A 13,055-nucleotide genomic window follows, 5' to 3' on the forward strand; every position below is an offset into this window, starting at 1 on the left:
GTGAGTTCCAGGATAGCCAAGGCTACACAGAGAAACCCTGTCTCAAAAAACAAAAGCAAACCTATGAACATGACTGTAATGATAGCAGACATGGAAAGTTCTTTTAGATCTTTATGCTAAATGATGTCACGCTGAAAGTAGACAGGGCTATGAAAATTTGAGATGTCTTGAAGGCTGATCTCTTACTGTTTTGTTTTGTTTTGTTTTTTTTTAAAAAAAAACAACTAAGGTTGACACACAGACTGCAAACTGTTGCAGTGGGTCTTACGTTTATAGAATTTGCATATTAAGTTTTGCAAGTGGGTCATTGTCTTCGTGCTCTGAAAGAAATATTCTGTCTGGAGTTAGAAATCCCAGAGTTAATCCTAGCCGACCAGCTTGCCAGCATGGGCTCTGCTGTAAACACGTGAGCTCAAAAGAGGTAGCAGATGGTCTTTCAATGCCCTGTGGCTCCCTTGGAGGCACAAGTTATTGCCCATGCTATGGTGTTGCAGGGCTTCTCCCCCCCTGGCGTGGGTGCAGGGCTGTGGGGGAGTATGTTTACTCCCTTGATCCTAGTCGCAACCCACCCCCACCCCAGTTAGAAGAACCAAAGGTGTCTGTAGACATTTCCCAGTGAGTTCTAGGGAACAAAACTGCCCCCTGGATAAGAACCACTGAGATAATGAGGAAAGATGGTGTGTGCACTTGTGTTTATGGGCAGATGAAGTAGCTAAGTATAGCACTAAAGAGAAAATTTCCACTATCAAAAAAAAAAAAAAAAAGCCTCTCACAGACTTTTTGAATGTTGGCCTGCACTGAGATCTAGGTTTCTCCCTGAACAGATATATATATATATATAATTAAAAGATGGGCAAAGAAGATAATGCTTGCCAAAATGGTGTTAATCTAGCTTAAGCTCAGGATTCTGAAACTGCTCCACAAATCTTTTTTAACTGTAAGTTCCCTTACTTGCCTTCAGCACTGGGTGTCTTCTTAATAAAAGAAATTGGCCTGAGTCATAAGAAATTTCTGGTTGCTGGGTGTGGCTTCCTACAAGCATGCCCACATCCTATCCAGACTGGCTTACTATGAATTCTGGTACTTTGTGGTCGAAGGTCTAAGATGGAAACAATTAGTCATATTGATCCGGCTACTAAAGTTTTCCTCTTTTTTGTTGTAGCAGAAGGTTGAAAGTTAACCATCTACAATCCTGTCTGCGTGTTATTAGGCCAGCGTTCAGCAGGCAGAAGTGGCAGAGAAGGTCGATTTTCTTGAATAATCTCTCATGCATCTTAATAACTGAGAAGTTTATGTTCTTCTTTCTAAGTTGGTGGGGGGAAAATGGGGCACATTTTCCGTTTGTTTGACTCCTTTGTTGCCCCAGTGAGCAAATTTCCTCCTCTGCGGGCTGTCCTTCCCCTCCTTAGCTGTGAATTGTAAAGACCACACTCATTGTTTCTGACAGCTCGGAGCCCCACAGAAGGCCGCCTAGACCGACACAAGAGGTTGGCAATGCCTAGACATTCAACTCTGGCAGCTCCTTTTAGGATCATGCGTGTTCCTTTTAAAAAGATTTGTTCATTTTATTTGGGTGTGTCTTGCCCGCACGTGTGTCGCGCAGCACAGGCACATAGGGGAATGTCTTTGGAGGTCAGAAGAAGGAACCAGAGTTACAGATGGTCGTGAACCACCATGTGGGTGCTGGGAAGCAAACCCAGTTCCTGTGCAAGAGCAAGATGTGCTCTTTGATCTCCGAGCCACTTCTCTAGACCCCATCGTGACCATTCTTATCTTCGTTGTCTTTGTCATCGCCATAGGTTCGGTGCTATCTCAAATCTTCAAGTATGACCATTTTATGTGTTGTTTGTCTGGTCTAGTGTAACACAGGCTGACTTCCAGCTCACTACACAGCCCAGGATGGCCTTGAAATCGTGATCTTCTTCCTGTCTTAGTCACTGGGAGTGCCAGTATTCAGTCATGCACCGCTACACCCAGCTTTCAAATCTGGCCATTTTAAGGTAACGTAAAGCAGAACACGGAATAAAAGGGAAGTAGGAGATTGTGGCAAATTCAGAAGCATTGTGCTAATTGCCTTCCACCTTATTTCTCTGTTCAGTAATCATGGGCTGTCTATTCAAATTACTGTTTGTTGTTTTCCCCAGATGCAGGCAGTAACTCTTGAGGAATTAATAAGCTATATGCCCATTACCCAAGATGAAAACAAAATCACTTTCACTCAGAGTACCATTTAGCCTAATTGTTTCATTAAAAAAATTAGGCATAATATCTTAAAACATAGGAAAATGAATTTGATGATTTAGTAATTTTTAATTTAATGAAAGTTATAAAGACGATGATGGAGAATAAAAATGGTACAAATTTGTAATTACATCAATTGTAATTGTAAATGCATTATATGGAATAACAAATTTGTACCATTTTTAATGCCCTCGATTTTCCTACATTTATTTGTTTGCTGTTTTTTTTTGAGACAGGGTTTTATGCAGCACAGGCTGGCCTCAAAATTGCTTTGTAGCTGAGGCTGCCTTTAAACCTTTCTTTGGTCTTCATTTCTTGAGTGCTGGGATTATATCAACATATTTGGCTTCTTTTTTATATAAGGAAGAGAAACATTGGAATTATTGAACTGCATTGTATGAAATATAGCCACTAAAAATATGAAACTACAAAAAAAAACAAAAGAAAAGAAATAAAAGACAAACGGGGGAAAGAAAAAAATGTAGTCACTAGTCTCATGTATTTACAAGTCAATTTAAATTCCTTAAGATTGTATAACCATGTGTGCCTAATAATTGCCACGCTGGACGTTTCCATCTTCAGAAGAAATTCTACTGAGCATTCCTGTATGGGGTTTTTACAACATTGTTCTATTACTTCTCAATTTAGTTTTGAAGAACACAAAGCCTGGACAACAACATTTATGAAGCTTGCTTAGGGGGGCTGGAGAGATTGTTCAGCACTTAAGGGCTCTTGCTGCTCTTGCAGAGGACTAGCACCCATATTGGGGGGCTCACATCTACCTAAAACTTCATCTCCAGAGGACCTGACACCCTCTTCTGGCCTCCTAAGGCCCACACATATAGCACATGTCAGACATAGACACAGATACATGAATAAAAATAATTAAATAAGTAAATTAATCTGAGGGGGTTATTTAGGTGACTCTCCTGTAAGAAATTCATACTTACACTTGAGTATGTCTCATTATTTCCTTGTTTTTTCTGTACTTAAAAATCTATGTTAAACCAGGAGTAGTGGTACAAGCCTTTAATTCCAACACTCAGGAGGCAGAGGCATGGAATCGGTAGGAGTTCAAGGCCAGCCTTGTGTAGTAGTGAGAGTTCCAGGACATCCAGGGCTACATAGCAAGACCTTGACCTCCCCCCAAAAATATAATCATCTATGTTAAAAATGTCTTTTGATAAAATTCAGTTCTGTTAAAAATTTTTGTTTTGCTGGGCAGTGCAGATGGTGGCTAAAGCTGGTTATAGTAACCCCAGAATCAACAAACACATTGAATAGACAAAAATAAATTAATAAACACATTTAAGGGTTTGCTTTTTACCTTTATTTTATTTTTGTTTATGTGTATATGTGTATTCATGCCACATGTGTAGCTGCCCTCTGAGGCCAAAAGACGGAATCAGATCTGCTGAAGCTGGAGTTACAGGTGGTTGTGAGTTGCCAAATGTTGGTGCTTAGAACCATGCTTGAGTCCTCTGCAAGAATAGCGTATTGACATGATTTTTTAAATGAAATTCTGAGGCCTTTAGCACATTTCCCATCAATAATTGATTAATTTCTACATTACCTTGTGCTAGAGGACCTGGCAGACCTGTATGGGATCAAATGTGTGTTATGTATATGGGATGATACATATTCCTGACTATATCTTGTAACTGGATAAATAATGAAGTAAAAAAATAAGTCATTAAAATTAAAATAGTTTAAATAAACTACTTGCCTTGAGTTGTTGAGGGAAATGTCTATATTTCAATATACACATCAATTCTGTGTTAAAGTCATTAAATATTTTAGTATAATAAAAAAAGAAGTAATTAAAATAGTTTAAGTAAGAAAAAATAGCAAGTTTGCTTAAGTATGGAGCCTTCTCTCCAGTCCATTTAAAGTTTGACATAATGGCTCACACTTGTAATTTTAACACAACCATTCAGAAATTTAAAGGATTATGAATCCAGGCCAGCCTGAGTTACATAGTGAGACCCTGGCTCAAAAACAAACCAAACAAAAATTCACTGATAACTCCTGGGTGATATAGGCCCCGGATACTTCAAACTGGATTTGAGATTGAGAGCTCCTTGGAATCTCTTGGTGATATTGGGCTTATCTTCAGCTCCCCAGGACTAACAAGAGGCCCTGGAGCTAAGCATAGGAAATGGGGGCTTTCTTCCCTGTAGTAATAATGGTAGGTGATTAGTTAGTCAGTTCAGCATCAGTTTTCTCCACAACCCTGATAGTCCAGCAAGTCAACCTGTGCTTCTATGACTGTTAGTAGTGCCTTAAGGAGAGCCTATGTATCCCTGCAGTAGCGCCTTAAAGAGAGAGCCTTGTATCCCTGCATAAAGCCAAAGCCTAAGATGGTCTTTGGTTCTGTAGGAAAAGCACAGCCCTCATGACAAAGACAGGCTAGAAAGCCAGTGAGGGTCAAGAGCAGTGCTGCCTGGCAGGTTGGGGAGAAGCCACAAGGATGATTCTCCATTTTCTAATGGGTTAGGAAAGGGAAAGGAAACGGATTAATTTTTGTGATATGTTTTATTTAATCCAGTATATTCTGGATGTTGATGTCTTTAACATGTAATTACTCTAAGGATTACTCATAAATAGTGCTATTCAATAGATGTGCAACGTGACCCAGAAATATGAGCCATATAGGTAATTCTGTGTTTTCAAATGACTTCATTCAAATAAAAGCTAGAAGAATGGTTCAGTGGTTAAGAGTGTTGGCTGCTTGCTCTTCTAGAGGGTCTAGGTTCAATTCCCAGCACCAGCATGGTGGCACACAACCATCTATAACTGTAGTCTCGGGGCATCTAACATTTTCTTCAGGTATATGCAGGTACCAGGCATACACATGGTGCACAGACATATGTGTAAGCAAAACAGACACATATGCAGTCAAAGCATCCATATACATTCAATAAATAATAAATAATTTAAAAGTACAAATAAATAGATAAGTTAATTCTTTTACTGTTTTTAGTTAACCTAATATATCAAAAATATTGTATTTCTAACATGAAATCACTATTAGAACTATAAATGAATTTTGCATGATTTTTGTGCTTAGCTTTCAAAGACCCTATGGTCATTGATTTATAGCACATCTCAGTTTACACTAGCTGCGTGAGCTAAGTGGGTATCATACCAAAAACTCAGTTACAAAGAAGGACCAGGACAATAACTGGAGCTATTCTAAATTTAAGCATAAAGAGCCTAAGGAGAGAAGGTAGGAGAGTTGTGCGAAGGGAAGAGATTTGAATCTCTTCACAGGCTGTCTTCCTGTCCCAAAGTTTTGTGTGCTTCCGGTAGCCCTGTCCCTTTAATCTAAATTCCATGTAGGTTTGATGTTAATAATTTATAATCTCCTTCCTCATGTTTTCTGTTTTTTTTTTTAATACTCTGGGTTTCTTTCAGACCTTGCTTCAGGACTTTTAATTTCTTGGATTGGGAAAATTATTATTGTAAAAACATCCATATTATCCAAAGCAAATTACAGTTAATGACTCTCCATGAAGGTACTAATGATGTTCTTTATGAAACTATAAAAATTCCTAAAAACTCATGTCTGGATTTGAGATTATAATGACATCATTTCCTCCTTGCCTCTTCCCTCCCATATATCCCTCGCTATTTTTCAAATTCATGGTCATATGTATATTCCTAAATATGTAAGTACAACTGACTTATGTTGTATTATGTTACTTGTATGTATGTTTTCAGGATGACCATCTGGTATTGGATAATCACTTGGTATGCTCTTTCCTGAGGAAAACCATTTCTCCCACTCTCAGGGTTCCTTAGTTGCCTGTATCTTTATGCAGGGTTGAGACCTTGTGAGCTTTCCTGTGTCCACCATAGCACGTCTGTTGTTGTCATCTTTATTCAGGCTATGAATAATTAATTCCATCCACAAGAGTGCCACCTTCATGACCTTCATACTGCTCTTTCTCTTCTTAATTTGAGACACAACTACTGATTGAAAGCCAGGTTGACTTGCAGAATAGTGGAAGAGGCAGATAGTTAAGCAAACAATGCTAACTATACCTGTGAATAAAGATTGGAAGGGTAAGTCAATGTTGTGATTAAAACATGTCTGGGTATTGTGGCACACACCTTTAATCCCCGCACTGGGGAGGCAGAGGCCGGTGGGTCACTGAGAGTTTGAGGCCAGCCTGATTTGTGATACAGAGTGAGTTCCATGATAGCCAGGGATACATAGTGAAACCTTGTTTTTATAAAAAGATATGGGATGAGAACTAGAGGAAACTTTGCTAAGGAGGGAACAATTAAGCCCAAGGCCTAAAGATAATGGGAGTCTTTCCTTCAGCTGAATGGGAGGATTAGTTTTTGTAGAAGGAACAAAGGGGCTAAGGCATGAGTGTGCTTCTCATGTTTCAAAGGCTGAACTAGCAAAACTCTTAAGGCTGGAGAAACAGCTGATTGCAGTGAACTGAGTGCATCTCCCTTAAACTTGTATGTTGAATTCTTGAAATCCCAGTGATGATGATGTAGGAAATGTGGCCTTTGGGAGGCAATGAGATGAAGAGGACTCTGCCCTTATGAATGGGATGAGTGCCCTTTTATGAAGACCAGAGGGAGATAACACCAGGAAGACAGCTGTCTACAAGCCAGAAAGTAGCCTTCAACAGACACCACATCTGCAGGTGCTTTCTGTTGGGCTTTCCAAACTCTTGAACTGTGAGAAAACATTTATTTGCTGTGTTTATAAGCCCACCCATTCTATGATATTCTGTTTTAGGAGCCCACAGAGACTACAACAGTGCCAGAGCCCACACTACACCAAAGCTACAGGAATAAGAATTGAGGCCAAATTTATGGTCCACATGGAATCTAAAAGTCTAAGGGTCTGAAGAGATGCATGTAGTACACAGCCATGAAGGCAAAACAACAATATGTATAAAAATTTAAAAACAATAAATCTGTGGTGACTTGAATAGGAATGGCCTCCATAGACTTATATTGTTGAGTGCTTGGCCCATAGGGAGTGGCACTGTTAAGAGGTGTTGCCTTGTTGGAGGAAGTGTGTCACTGTGGAGCCGGGCTTTGAGGTCTCAGATGCTGAAGTTATGTCTAGTGTGGCAGTCTCCTTCTGCTGCCTGCAGATCAAAATGTAGACCTCTCAGCTCCTTCTCCAGCACCAAATCTGCCTGCACACTGCCAGGTTTCCTGCCATGATGATAATGGACTAAACCTCTGACCCAGCCAGCTCCAAGTAAATGCTTTCTTTTATAAGGGTTACTGTGGTCACAGTGTCTCTTTTTTTTTTTTTTTTTTTTCTTTTAGTTTTTTTTTTTTTTATTATATATTTTTTTTTATTCTTTTTTAATTAAAATTTCCAACTGCTCCCCGTTTCCCATTTCCCTCCCCTCCTCCCACACATTGCCCCCTCCCCCCTCTCCCCTCCCCTATCCCCACTCCTCTTCTCCTCCCCCCAGTCCATTCCCCCTCCCTCTCGCTACTGAAGAGCAGTCCAAATTCCCTGCCCTACAGGAAGACCAAGGTCCTCCCACTTCCATCCAGGCCCAGGAAGGTGAGCATCAAAACAGGCTAAGCTCCCACAAAGCCAGTTCATGTATTAGGATCGAAACCTAGTGCCATTGTCCTTGGCTTCTCATCAGCCTTCATTGTCCGCCATGTTCAGAGAGTCCAGTTTCAACCCATGCTTATTCAGTCCCAGTCCAGCTGGCCTTGGAGAGCTCCCAATAGATCAGTTCCACTGTCACTGTGGGTGGGTGCACGCCTCGTGGTCCTGATTTCCTTGCTCATGTTCTCCCTCCTTCTGTTCTTCATTTGGACCTTAAGAGCTCAGACGGTTGATCCAAATTGGGTCTCTGTCTCTCTCTCGATCCATCGCCAGATGAAAGTTCCTGTGCCATTCTCCTTGGCCTCTCGTCAGCTCTCATTGTCCGCCACATTCCGAGAGTCCGGTTTTATCCCATGTTTTTTTCAGTAGCAGTCCAGCTGACCTTGGTGAGCTCCCAATAGATCGGCCCCACTGTCTCAGTGGTTGGGTGCACCCCTCATGGTCCTGACTTCCTTGTTCATGTTCTCTCTCCTTCTGCTCCTCATTATAACCTTGGGAGCTCAGTCCGGTGCTCCAGTGTGGGTCTCTGGCTCTATCTCCATCCATCGCTAGATGAAGGTTCTATGGCGATATGCAAGATATTCATCAGTAAGATTATAGGATAGGTTCATTTCAGGTTCCCTATCCTCAGGTGCCCCAATGAACTAACTGGGGACATTGCCCTGGGCATCTGGTAGCCATTCCAAGTTCAAGTCTCTTGTCACCCCTTAGGTGGCTCCCTTACCTAAGGTATGAGTTTCCCTGCTCCCCTATCCAACCTTTCTTTATCCCCATTCACCCCGATTCCCCCAGTTCCCCTCATCCTCTCCTTCACACTTTTCTCTCCCCATCACCCCTCATCCCCATCCCACCCCACCCCCAAGATTCCAATTTTTTGCCCATCAGTCATGACTATTTCCCATAGCTGGGAGGATATCTATATGTTTTCCCTTGGGTTTACCCTCTTGTTTAGCTTCTTTAGGATCACAAATTATAGACTCAGTGGCCCCTATCCATGGCTAGAAACCAATTATGAGTGAGTACATCCCATGTTCTTCTTTTTGGGTCTGGGTTACCTCACTAAGGATCGTATTTTCTATTTCCATCCATTTGCATGCAAAATTCGAGAAGTCATTGTTTTTTACCGCAGAGTAGTACTCTAATGTGTATATATTCCACACTTTCTTCATCCATTCTTCCATTGAAGGGCATCTAGGTTGCTTCCAGGTTCTGGCTATTACAAATAATGCTGCTATGAACATAGTTGGACAAATGCTTTTGTCATATGATAGGGCATCTCTTGGGTATATTCCCAAGAGTGGTATTGCTGGGTCCAGGGGTAGGTTGATCCCAATTTTTCTGAGAAACCGCCACACTGATTTCCAAAGTGGTTGCACAAGTTTGCAGTCCCACCAGCAATGGATGAGGGTACCCCTTTCTCCACAACCTCTCCAGCAAAGGCTATCCTTGGTGTTTTTGATTTTAGCCATTCTGACAGGTGTAAGATGATATCTCAAAGTTGTTTTGATTTGCATTTCTCTGATCGCTAAGGAGGTTGAGCATGACCTTAAGTATCTTTTGGCCATTTTAACTTCTTCTGTTGAGAATTCTCTGTTCAGTTCAGTGCCCCATTTTTTAATTGGGTTAATTATCCTTTTAAAGTCTAGTTTCTTGAGTTCTTTATATATTTTGGAGATCAGACCTTTGTCTGTTGCGGGGTTGGTGAAGATCTTCTCCCAGTCAGTAGGCTGCCTTTTTGTCTTAATGACAGTGTCCTTTGCTTTACAGAAGCTTCTCAGTTTCAGGAGGTCCCATTTATTCAATGTTGTCCTTAATGTCTGTGCTGCTGGGGTTATACATAGGAAGCGATCTCCAGTGCCCATATGTTGTAGGGTACTTCCCATTTTCTCTTCTATCAGGTTCAGTGTGTTCAGATTGATATTGAGGTCTTTGATCCATTTGGACTTGAGTTTTGTGCATGGTGATAGATATGGGTCTATTTTCATTCTTCTACAGGTTGACATCCAATTGTGCCAGCACCATTTGTTGAAGATGCTTTCTTTCTTCCATTGTATACTTTTAGCTCCTTTATCAAAAATCAGTTGTTCATAGGTTTGTGGGTTAAAATCCGGGTCTTCTATACGATTCCATTGGTCGACTTCTCTGTTTTTATGCCAGTACCACGCTGTTTTCATTACTGTAGCTCTGTAATAGAGTTTGAAGTCAGGGATGGTAATGCCTCCAGAAGTTCCTTTATTGTATAAGATTGTTTTGGCTATCCTGGGTTTTTTGTTTCTCCATATAAAGTTGATTATTGTCCTTTCAAGATCTGTGAAGAATTTTGATGGGATTTTAATGGGGATTGCATTGAATCTATAAATTGCCCTTGGTAGAATTGCCATTTTTACTATGTTGATTCTCCCAATCCAAGAGCAAGGGAGATCCTTCCATTTTCTGGTATCCTCTTCAATTTCTTTCTTCAATGCCTTAAAGTTTTTGTCAAATAGATCTTTCACTTCCTTGGTTAGAGTTACCCCAAGATATTTTATGCTGTTTGTGGCTATCGTGAAAGGTGATGATTCTCTTATTTCTCTCTCTGCTTCCAGATCCTTTGTGTATAAGAGGGCGACTGATTTTTTGGAGTTGATCTTGTATCCTGCCACATTACTAAAGGCGTTTATCAGCTGTAGGAGTTCTTTGGAGGAGTTTTTGGGGTCGCTCATGTACACTATCATATCATCTGCAAATAATGCAAGTTTAACTTCTTCCTTTCCAATTTGAATCCCCTTTATCCCCTTATGTTGTCTTATTGCTATTGCTAAAACTTCGAGAACTATATTGAAGAGGTATGGAGAGAGTGGACAGCCTTGGCGTGTTCCTGATTTTAGTGGGATGGCTTTAAGTTTCTCTCCATTTAATTTGATATTAGCTGTCGGCTTGCTGTATATAGCTTTAATTATATTTAGGTATGACCCTTGTATCCCTAATCTCTCCAAGACTTTTATCATAAAGGGATGTTGAATTTTGTCAAATGCTTTTTCAGCATCTAATGAAACGATCATATGGTTTTTTTCTTTCAGTTTATTTATATGATGGATTACATTGATAGATTTGCGTATGTTAAACCAGCCCTGCATCTCTGGTATGAAGCCTACTTGATCATAATGGATAATTTTTCTAATGTGTTCTTGGATTCGGTTTGCCAGAATTTTGTTGAGGATTTTTGCGTCGATGTTCATGAGTGAGATTGGCCTGTAATTCTCTTTCTTGGTTGTGTCTTTGTGTGGTTTTGGTATCAGAGTTACTGTAGCTTCATAAAAGGAATTTGGCAATGACTCTTCTGTTTCTATATTGTGAAATACATTAAGGAGAATAGGTATTAGGTCTTCTTGGAAGTTCTGGTAGAATTCTGCATTGAAACCATCTGGTCCTGGACTTTTTTTGGAAGGGAGGTTTTTGATAACAGCTTCTAATTCTTCACGACTAACCGGTCTATTTAGGTTGTTCACCTGGTCCTGGTTTAACTTTGGTAAATGGTATTTATCTAAAAAAGCGTCCATTTCTTTTACATTTTCCAGTTTTGTGGCATACAGGCCTTTGTAGTAAGATCTAATGATTCTCTGAATTTCCTCTGTGTCTGTGGTTATGTCTCCCTTTTCATTTCTGATCTTATTAATTTGCAAATTCTCTCTCTGCCGTTTGATTAGTTTGGATAGGGGTTTATCAATCTTGTTGATTTTCTCCAGGAACCAGCTTTTTGATTCATTGATTCTTTCAATTGTTTTCTGTGTCTCTATTTTGTTGATTTCAGCCCTCAGTTTGATTATTTCCAGTCTTCTACCCCTTCTAGGTGAGTCTGCTTCTTTTTTTTCTAGAGCTTTCAGGTGGGCTGTTAAGTCTCCAATGTGTGCTTTCTCTGTTTTCTTTAAGTGGGCAGTTAGTGCTATGAACTTTCCTCTCAGAACTGCTTTCATAGTGTCCCATAGGTTTGAGTATGTTGTTTCTTTATTTTCATTGTCTTCAAGGAAGAGTTTAATTTCTTTCTTTATTTCTTCCTTAATCCAGGAATGGTTCAGTAGTTGACTATTCAGTTTCCATGAGTTTGTAGGCTTTCTGGGGGTAGCATTGTTGCAGAATTCTAGCTTTAATCCATGGTGATCTGATAAGATACAGGTGGTTATTAATATTTTTTTGTAACTGTGGATGTTTGCTTTGTTACCGAGTATGTGGTCGATTTTTGAGAAGGTTCCATGAGCTGCAGAGAAGAAGGTATATTCTTTCCTATTTGGGTGGAATATTCTATAGATGTCTGTTAAGTCCATTTGATTCATTACCTCCATTAATTCTCTTATTTCTCTGTTAGGTTTCTGTCTACTTGACCTGTCCATTGGTGAGAGAGGAGTATTAAAGTCTCCTACTATTAATGTGTGCGGTTTGATGGCTGCCTTGAGTTTTAACAATGTTTCTTTTACGTACGTGGGTGCTTTTATATTAGGGGCATAGATATTCAGGATTGAGACTTCATCCTGATGAATTGTTCCTGTTATGAGTAGAAAATGTCCCTCTCCATCTCTCCTGATTGATTTAAGTTTGAAGTCAACTTTGTTAGAAATTAGTATGGCCACCCCTGCTTGTTTCTTAGGTCCATTTACTTGATAAGCCTTATCCCAACCCTTTATTCTGAGTAGGTGCCTGTCTTTGTGGTTGAGGTGTGTTTCTTGTAAACAGCAGAATGTTGGATCCTGTTTTCGTATCCAATCTCTTAGTCTGTGCCTTTTTATAGGAGAGTTGAGTCCATTGACATTAAGTGATATTAATGACCAGTGGTTGTTAACTCCGATCATTTTTTAAGTTGTAAATTTTGTGTGTTCCCCTTCTTTGTGTTGCGCTGGTGAAGGGTCTCTAGTTGTCTGAGATATTGTGGTCATTGTTGGACTCCTTGGTTAGTGATTTTCCTTCTATTACTTTCTGTAAGGCTGGATTTGTGGCTACGTATTGTTTAAATTTGTTTTTATCCTGGAAAATTTTGTTTTCTCCATTTATAGTGAACGAAAGCTTGGCTGGGTATAGTAGTCTGGGCTTGCATCCATGGTCTCTTAGTTTCTGCAGTACATCTATCCAGGACCTTCTGGCTTTCATGGTTTCCATAGAGAAGTCAGGTGTAAGTCTGATAGGTTTACCTTTATAAGTAACTTGGCCTTTTTCCTTTGCTGCTCTTAGTATTCTT

General features: G+C 40.1%; 1 protein-coding gene across 4 annotated transcripts in view; it reads left to right on the top strand.

The window, feature by feature from the left end:
* Positions 1-13,055, top strand: part of Ca5b (carbonic anhydrase 5B) — a 101,634-nt gene that overhangs the window by 54,891 nt on the left and 33,688 nt on the right. The gene's annotated exons all lie outside the window — the stretch shown is intronic.

The sequence above is a fragment of the Chionomys nivalis genome, chromosome X, assembly GCF_950005125.1.
Source record: "Chionomys nivalis chromosome X, mChiNiv1.1, whole genome shotgun sequence".
NCBI classification, from domain to species: domain Eukaryota; kingdom Metazoa; phylum Chordata; class Mammalia; order Rodentia; family Cricetidae; genus Chionomys; species Chionomys nivalis.